The sequence below is a fragment of the Amblyraja radiata genome, chromosome 3 (genome assembly GCF_010909765.2).
Source record: "Amblyraja radiata isolate CabotCenter1 chromosome 3, sAmbRad1.1.pri, whole genome shotgun sequence".
Lineage (NCBI taxonomy): Eukaryota > Metazoa > Chordata > Chondrichthyes > Rajiformes > Rajidae > Amblyraja > Amblyraja radiata.
The window spans coordinates 14,268,042-14,278,173 of NC_045958.1; positions in this window are offsets into that span (position 1 = coordinate 14,268,042).

A 10,132-nucleotide genomic window follows, 5' to 3' on the forward strand; every position below is an offset into this window, starting at 1 on the left:
ATTTTTAATATTATTTATTGAACAATTAAATGCTTTGAAAAGGAAACAAAAAGCAATACGCAAGGAAAGGAGTGAGGTTAATTTGGCTGCACTGTATAGATATTGACACAACGTAACAGAAGGAAGGAATGGTTTATTTCTGTGATGTAAGTTTTTCTAATTTCTAAAGTTAACAAACATTCTGTACAGGGACATCAAGAATTGACCTAATAATACTATCTATTTTGTTAATAATAAAATTAAATCCCCATATCAGATATGGCCTACCCTTATGAATCCATTCTGAAATCTAGTGCACATTCTGTTTTTTAAAGCAGATTGTTCTAACTTCCCAACAATTGATGTTAAACCAACAATACTACAGGTTACCTGGTTGTTTCCACTCTTCCCTTTGAAACATAGTAAAGGATGTTTTTAAATTTCCAAATTGACAGTTTCTGAATGTAGCACGCATTAGAAAACAATGACTAATCCATCAACAATTTCTGTACAGAGAATAGAAAATGCTCCAAATGCCCAATGCTAATGGGCCTGTCCCACTTAGGCGACTGCCAGGGACTAGTTTTAATGGAATTCACCTACGACACCTGGCGACAACCTACGACAACACCTACGACAACCTGCGGCAGAAAAGATTGTCGTCACTGTCGCCAAAAATGTTTCAACATGTTGAAAATTTTACAGCAGTCGCCTATAGTCGCCCAAAACATTGATTAAATGGGGCAGGCCCATAACTCTCTCTCTCCCTCTCTCCCTCACTCTTGCAGCATTTTCAGATTTCTGTTAATTGAATATAATTTCTATGAATACCTTGAATATGAATGAGTTTAATAAACTCACTAACCCGCCTATCTTGTAGTCTATTACTAGCAATGTTACAAAATTTTGAGATTTTAAAAATCAAGTCTGTAATTTATCCCATCAGATAAAGCATAAAAATAAGTTTAATTTGACACCTAATTCACTTTCATATCTCAAGTATTAAAAAAGTTATGGCCATTTTCATACTCGGAAATGAGCATCTTGTTCCCTATTGATTTTCTATGGACATAACAAAAAAGTTGTGATCGTGAACAGTCAAAAGCCCATAACTTTCTTAAAAATTAAGAGAACTGAATGAAATTTTCAGTTATCATAGATTGAAGCATTCTGAAACAAATATAAAATAATCTTACTTGGATGACCTGAAATTAAAGCATATAATTAGTTAGTTACCTAATTGTAGCTAATTTCAGACTTCAATTACTAGATCTAAACATCTATCCATTTCTTAATAAATGATTAACATTTTTAAATAGCCTAAATGTCCAAATAATATTCACAAATAATTCACAATAAAACATGATTTTAAAATCTCATTTACATTAATTTATGGGCCAAATGGAAGGAATTCAGTGTTCAATTGCTGTAAATAAATGCCCATTTAAATCAGCTTTCTAGTGGGATCCTGTGAACGCGCTGGTTTAGAACGTTCACATTGCGGTAGATTTGTACCCTCAAATGCCCAGAAAAATACTGCGCGATATAATGGGCCTAAAATGAGCTACTCGCAATATTAAACTTTGTATAACGGGATCTTTAGAAGCCCTTTTTAATGTAAAAATATACAACCTTCCTTCAGTTGTCTGCTTTATGAGACCCTGCGGTTGCTGGCGGTCGCGGGTTTAGAGATTGATTTTTAAACTACTATAACTATTATTCAAGGCCTTTAAACCTAATAATAGCTTTTGCGACGGGATCTTCCAGCGATTTTTCGTTAATAATTAACTAGGCTGAACCTCCTCGATTTGAACAGCCTAGAGAAAATCGCGTTTTAAACCCGCCCCCTCTAAACGGCGCCAAAATCGCGCACACCCGCAGCAGCAGATCTTCAACGACGCTTCAGGTAGGCTTTGCAACATACCTACTATTACTAAACATGTTACATTGAATTAATTGGCTGTATGGCAAACTATAATTAGCTTTGTCTAATATAACTTTGATATAGCCTTGTCTATCTTTATAATTAAAGAGTTGTCTGAGAGTTTTGATGTATCTTATGAAAGAATATTATGCTTTCAGTCTGAAGAAGTGTCCCGACCCAAAATGTAATCTATCCGTTTTTTCCAGAGATGCTTCGTGACCCGCTGAGTTACACCAGCACTTCTGAATGAGCAGTGGCGAAATTTGTCAGTACGTTTTTGTCCTTCACATGTTAGACAATGGCACCCTCCAGTGGATAAGTATACATTTACAGCTTATGTAAAGAATGGCCTTGATTTGGCAGTTGTAATGATGGCAAAGATAGCAAACAGCCAGTGTTTGCTTTTGTTATTCCACAAAAGTGACAATAAGCTTGTGATTTCCACCTGAATGCGGTTTAACCTTATTTGGAGCGAATGTTTTTTATTTCATTGAGTCGCCGCCTCATGCTGCCCATGCATTCACCGATGTCTCTGTTAATGTCAAAGCCACACAACTTGGTCTCTGGTACAAACAAAATGCTGAAGTAACTCAGTGGGTCAGGCAGCATCTCTGGAGAAAAGGAATGGGTGACGTTTTGGGTCGAGACCCTTCTTCATGCTGATCTAATTTCTTGCTCTGTGAAACCAATGTAGTAGCTGGTGTTCAATGTCTACCCCCATGTTAATGAATGAATGAATAAATTTATTGGCCAAGTATTCACATACAAGGAATTTGCCACATGACATAGGAATGACACATAAAACATTAAATATTAATAATAAAACATTATCGATTAAACATGTGAATTAAATAAAATACCGGAGCAAAAGGATGCTACAGATTTTTGGTTATTGAGTAGAGCTACTCATCGAAAAAAGCAGTTTTTATGTCTGGCTGTGGCAGCTTTGAAGCTTTGAGTCGGGAAGTGATTCAAAGAGTTTGTGGCCAGGGTGAGAGGGGTCAGAGATGATCTTGCCCGCTCGCTTCCTGGCCCTTGCAGTGTACAGTTCGTCAATGGAGGGACGGTTGCAGCCAATAACCTTCTCAGCTGATCGGACGATTCGCTGCAGCCTCCGGATGTCGTGCTTGGTGGTTGAGCCAAACCAGACCATGATTGTATTGTATTGTATTGTATTCAAATTTATTGTCATTGTCTCAATTAGAGACAACGAAATGAATTTCCCTTTACAGTCAGTATCATAAAAATAAATAAATAATAAATAAATAATAAAACATTAAAAATAAAATAGAATAAAATAAAAAAAAGCACAAACACAAAGTCCACGACACAACATAACACAATGGCACCAAGGTGAGGAAGGCACCATAGTCCAGCCAGCCTCCCCTCCGATCTTCCCAGATGTTCACCCGTGATCGGGGCCTTCCGAGCACCCGCAGTCGCCACCCCGTGCGGCCCGATGCTCAGGCCCTCTCGCCGGGCTGATAGAACGCCGACGCCGAACCCCGACGGTGAAAATCCTCCTCAGCGGCCCGGACCTCCCGATCAGCCGCTTCCCACCGGAGTCCGCAGCTCCCGAGTCCGCAGGCCGAGCCGGGCAGAGTCGCAGGACCCCACGATGTTTGTCAGCGCCGCCCACGTTGGGAGCTCTGCGAACCACAGCTCCATGATGTCGGTGCCGCAGGTCCAGCACTCCGGGCTCCAGACGGCGATCCCCGGTAAGGCATCGCCAGCCCCGCGATGTATCAGCGCTGTCCCGCCGCTGCTGGAGCTCTGGTCGGTCCAGGCAGGAAAGGCCGTGCCAATCCAGTAGGTAGGCCGCTGGGGGGGGGGGGGGCGAGGACGCGACTCGAATAATAGTCGCGTCCTCTCCAGGAAGCGACTGAAGGACGGTATCCCCCTTACCGTACCCTCTTCCCCCACATCAAAACATTAAAAAATAAAATAAAAAACACACTTCAACATAACAAAAAAAAACGAAAAAACAAAAAGATACCGGGCTGAAGGTGGAGGCAGCTGGCACCAGCGCCACCGGAAGTGACACAGCTGGTGCCATCACAACAACCTGGAGAAGGTGAGGACAGACTCTTTGATGGCTATATAGAATTGGACCATCATTACCTGTGGCAGATTGTGCTTTCTCAGCTGCTGCAGGAAGTACATCCTCTGTTGTGCCTTTTTGACTGGAATCGATGGTAGCCCCCCACTTAAGGTCCTTGGAGATGATGGTTCCCAGGAACTTAAAAGACTCCACAGATGTGACTGTGGTGTTGTTGATGGTGAGTGGGGTGAGGGGAGGAGGAGCCCTCCTAAAGTCTACAAACAATTCCAATGTCTTAAGAGCATTGAGCTCCAGGTTGTTGTGATGGCACCAGCTGTGTCACTTCCTGTCTGTAGGCAGATTCCTCCACATCCTGGATCAGTCCAATCAAGGTTGTGTCGTCCGCAAACTTGAGAGGCTTGACAGAGGTGGCTGTGGAGGTGCAGTCATTGGTGTAGAGAGAGTAGAGGAGAGGGGAGAGTACACAGCCTTGAGGTGCTCCTATGCTGAGGGTCTGCGGGTCCAAGATGTGCTTTCCCAGCCTCACAAGAGAAACCACACCCAAGCAATTTCCACTCCATAACATGGAGGTGAAGATCTGGAATGTCAGGACACTCAGTGGCAGATCTGAACACTAAACATAGAAACATAGAAAATAGGTGCAGGAGTAGGCCATTCGGCCCATCAAGCCATATGATCATGGCTGATCATCCTAAATTAGTAACCCGTTCCTACTTTCTCCCTATATCCCTTCATTCCGTTAGCCATTAGAGCTAAATCTAACTCTCTCTTGAAAACATCCAGTGAATTGGCCTCCACTGCCTTCTGTGGCAGAGAATTCCACAGATTCACAACTCTCTGGGTGAAAATGTTTTTCCTCATCTCAGTCCTAAATGGCCTGCCCATTATTCTGAAACTGACCCCTGGTTCTGGACTCCCGCAACATCGGGAACATTTTTCCTGCATCTAGCCTGCCCAATCCCTCAACAATTCTATATGTTCTTATAAGAACCCCTCTCATCCAGTGAATACAAGCTTGTATTCTTTCATCATATGTCAGTCCTGCCATCCCGGGAATTAACCTGGTGAATTTACGCTGCACTCCCATAGTAGCAATAATGTCCTTCCTCAAATTAGGAGACCAAAATTGCACACAATACTCCAGGTGCGGTCTCACCAGGGCCCTGCACAACTGCAGTAGGATGTCCTTGCTTCTAAACTCAAATACTCTCGCAATGAAGGCCAACATGCCATTAGCTTTCTTCACTGCCTGCTGTACCTGCATGCTTAATTTCAATGACTGATGTACAAGCACACCCAAGTTTTGTTGCACCTCTCCTTTTCATAATCTGACAACATTCAGATAATAATCTGCCTTCCTGTTCTTGCTAACAAAGTGGATAACCTTACATTTATCCACATTATACTGCATCTGCCTACTCATCCAACTTATCCAAGTCACCCTGCAGCCTCATAGCATCCTCATCGCAGCTAGCCCTGCCACCCAGCTTTGTGTCATCCGCAAACATGGAGATGTCACATTTAATTCCCTTGTCTAAATCGTTAATATAGTAAAAAACTGGGGTCCCAGCACCGAGCCTTGCGGCACTCCACTAGTCACTGCCTGCCATTCTGAAAAGGACCTGTTAATTCCTACTCTTTGCTTCCTGTCTGCCTACCAGTTCTCTATCCATGTCAATACCCTACCCCCAAAACCATGTGCTCTAAATTTGCACACTAATCTTCAAAGGATTTTTGAAAGTCTAGATACACCACATCCACTGACTCTCCCATATCCATTTTACTTGTTACATCCTGAAACAATTCCAGAAGATTAGTCAAACATGATTTCCCTTTCACAAATCCATGCTGACTTTGACTGATCCTGCCACTGCTTTCCAAATGCGCTGCTATAACATCTTTAACAATTGACTCAAGCATCTTCCCTACTACCGATGTAAGGCTAACTGGTCTATAATTTCCCCTTTTCTCTCTCCTTTCTTAAAAAGTAGAGTTGGCTACCCTCCAGTCCACAGGAACTGATCCAGAGTCAAGAGAACATTGGAAAATAATCACCAATGCATCTACGATTTCTAGGGGCACCTCCTTGAGTACTCTGGGATGCAGACCATCAGGCCCTGAGGATTTATCTGCCTTCAGTCCCAACAGTTTACCTAACACCATTTCCTGACTAATGTGGATTCCCTTCAGTTCCTCTCTCCCACTAGATCCTCAGTCCCCTAGCATTTCTGGAAGATTGTTAGGGTCTTCCTTAGTGAAGACAGAACCAAAGCACTCGTTTAACTGTTGTCATTTCCATGTTTCCCATTATAAATTCACCTGTGTCCATCTGACCTACATTTGTCGTCACTAATCTTTTCCTTTTCACATTTCTAAAGCAGCTTTTCGAGTCAATTTTTATATTACCCGCAAAATTTCTTTCGTGCTCTTTTCTGTAAAGACGAGTGGAAACGCACTAAGTCTTCACTACTGTTTTATTACTAATCACACACATTACTATTCATACACATTCCTGCCCTAGCTGTCCGTGGTCTGTCACCGGAGCTAGAGAGCGATCTGGAGGTGGGGAGGTTACAATTATACTGGTGATATGGGGAGTGGTTAGTAGTGGTGAGGTCACTGTGTTAAAGGAACATGCACTAGTCTACATCCTTCCCCTTGGAAACAAAGCAGTACAGCAGTGACAGGGCGACCACGACTCATACGCTACAAGCAGTTAAACACACACACAGTCAGGCAACAGTTAAACAAATTCCCCGTAACGTACAGGCGGCTTGACCAACCGCCCGGAGCGGGTACGCAACCCGCCCTCCCCCCCCTCCGCAGGAACAGCAGGAGCAGGAGCAGGAGCGGGCGAACGAGCCGGAGAACGGGCAGGAGAGGGAAGGTGCGGAGACCGGGGAGGGGAAGCTGGCACAGGGCCGGGCATGCGAACAGGCGAGGGCGGGCTGGCAGCAGGGGAGCGGGGCACATAGAGCTGAGAGGGCAGAGTTCGGGGCATGCGAGGAGCGGCAGGCAGAGAGGAAGAAATCGGGGGGGCGAAAGGGGCAGCAGGAGGCGGAGCGGGCTCATTGACCAGCCGCAAATGCTGGTGGGACCGGCGGTAGATGGTACCCTCGTGGTCGACGAGGTAAGACTGCGGTGAGCCGGCAGAGCCGACGACAACCGCCAGACGGTAGTGGCCGGAGGGGGACTGCATCCGGACGACCTGACCAGGGAACAGACGCGGAAGGGGGCTGCAGGACTTGTCGTGGGAGCGTTTTTGTATATCTTGCTTTTGGGCAATGCGCTCCTGGACGGCATCAGGGCGGAGGACAGAAGGCACCAGGGACCGCTGGGACACAGGAATCGGAGGGCGCTTGGTGCGGGACATGAGCCGCTGAGCAGGCGAGCCCAGGGCAGGGTCACGGGAGATGCTGCGGAGGTTGAGGAGGGCCAGGTAAAAGTCCGACCGGGAATGTCTACAGTGCTCCAGCAGCTCCTTGGCACTGCGGACGGCGCGCTCAGCAAGGCCGTTGCTCTGCGGGTACTCGGGGCTGCTGGTGAAGTGACGAAAGTTCCAGGTGGCAGCGAAATCGCGGAACTCCGCACTGGAAAACTAGCCCCCGTTGTCCGACTGCAAACTCGCAGGGGAGCCAAAGGTTGCGAAGTGGCGGCGCAGCTTGCCAATGACAGCAGCAGATGTGAGGGAGGGCAGCTGGTCCACCTCGAACCAGCTGGAGTAGGAGTCCAGAAGGACCAGGAAGTGCTTGCCACGCCACTCGAAGATGTCAGTGGCGACCGCCATCCATGGCAGATCGGGGGCAGGCTGTTGCAGAAGCGGCTGCCGTTGCTGATGGGGAGAGAGGCTATTGCAGGTGGAGCAGGCGGAGACCCTCTCCCGGATGTCATGGGCCATGCCAGGCCAATAGAACTGGCTCTGGGCCTGGGACAGAGTGGCCTCGGCCCCGGGATGGCCGCTGTGGGCGGTTTGAAAGTAGTGGTCCCGCAGCGCAGCAGGCACCACAACTTTGTGGCCCTTCACCACCACTCCGTCGTGCAGCACAAGCTCATCCCGGACCAGGAAGTAGAGCACGGCACCGGCCGGCAAGGATGAGGGACGGTCAGGCCAACCACGCCGGATGACGTCGGCAAGTTGTTGCAGGGCAGGATCTTTGGCAGTGTGCTGGACCAGGGACTGCATCTTCTGTGAAGGCACAATATTAATGTTTAACACCATCAGGTCAGACGATTCGTACGGGTGTCGGGCAGTGGACGTCAGCGGTGCGCGGGACAGCGTGTCGGCCATGAACATGTCCTTGCCCTTGCGGTACACGACCCGAAACGTGAACCGCTGGAGCTGCAGCATCATTCGCTGCAAGCGGGATGAGGCGACGTGGATCGGTTTATTCAGGATCGTGACCAGCGGCTGGTGATCAGTTTCGACAGTGAAGGTGTTGCCCAGGATGTAATCCTTAAACTTCGAGCAAGCAAACACCACGGCAAGGAGCTCTTTCTCGATCTGAGCATAACGCTGCTCAGCGGGGGTCATGGTGCGAGAAGCGTAGGAGACAGGCAGCTGCAGGCCATCGTAAAGCTGCAAGCAGGCGGCACCAAGACCGAACTTCGAGGCATCGCAGGTGAGGACAATTGGGCGCTGCAAGTCGAAGAACTTGAGAGTGGGGGTACTAACCAGTCTGGACTTCAGGATGTCAAACGCATTCTGGTGCTTCGGGAACCAAGCCCAGGCAGTGTCCTTTTTGATCAGCTCCCTCAGGGGTGCACTCAGCTCGCTGAGGTCGGGAATGAACTTCCCCAGGTAGTTCACCATGTCCAGAAAGCGCTGCAGGCTGGGCACGTCGGCGGGTGCAGACATCCCAGAGACCGCAGCCGTCTTCTGCGGGTCGGGCTTCAGCCCCTCAGCAGTGAAGACGTGGCCCACGTACGTGACCTCTGGGACGCGGAAACGGCACTTCTTAGGGTTGAGCTTAAAGTTGATCTCACGAGCCCTGTCCAGGACTTAGCGGAGGTGGAGGTCGTGCTTAGCGACGTCCTTCCCGTATACCAGGATGTCATCGACTATGATAGCACATGGCAGACCGGCAAACAGCTGTTCCATGGTGCGCTGGAAGACTTCGCTGGCAGAATTTATCCCGAATGGCATGCGAAGGAAACGGAACCTGCCGAAAGGTGTGCTGAAGGTGGTCAGGTATGAGGAACGTTCATCCAGCGGTATCTGCCAGAAAGAGCTTTTGGCATCGAGGACTGAGAAGACAGTGGCCGGGCCAACCTGTGCAGCGACGTCCTCCACCGTCCGCATGGGGTAGTGCGGGCGCTTGATGGCAAAGTTCAGGTCCTTGGGGTTTATACAAATGCGAAGCTCACTCTTATCCTTCTTTGCAGCAACAACCATGGTGGAGACCCACCGGGTGGGATCACTCACCTCCTTGAGGATGCCCATGGCCACCATGTGGCGCAGAGTCGACTCCACCTTGTCCTTCATGGCAAAGGAGATGCGGTGTGGAGGGCGGACCACAGGCTCGACACCCGGGTCGACAACGATCTTGTAACTGCAGGGCAGCCTGCCCAGCTCGTCGTCGAAACGATCAGGGTACTCACACAGGGGGTCCAGGAGGGTCCGCACCTGGTGGATATCGTGGTGAAAGGAGACCAAACCGAGGTCCTGGCACCCATGGGCGCCCAACAGCATGATGTTCTCAGTGTCCAGCAGATAAAAAGTGAGGGGCCGAGCGGCCTTCAAAACCTTGCAGATAAGAGTTGCCTTCCCGACTGGTACGAGCACGCCTCCCCCGTAGGCATGTAGACGGGAGTTGCCGGGAGTGACCTTCTCCCCAGACCTTATCTGTTTGAAGAGGCTCACTGACATAACATTGGCCACCGCCCCCGTGTCGACCTTTTCTGGGAAGGTCAACCTATTCACAGTAACACGCACTGAAGGATCCGTTATCAGCGCAGGTGCACTCAACAGTGAAAAAATGCTTGAATCATCATGGGAAGAACTGGTATCAGAATCAGGGAGTTCGTCCGACTGGTACTGTGAACCGAGTGCGCTATCAGCCTCCCCAAGGTTGTTTAGCATTCTCCTGGGAGCAGGAACAGGTTTCCCACGGGAGCGGCAAGCGGCAGAGAAATGATTTAGCTTTTTGCAGAAATTACAAGTCTTCCCC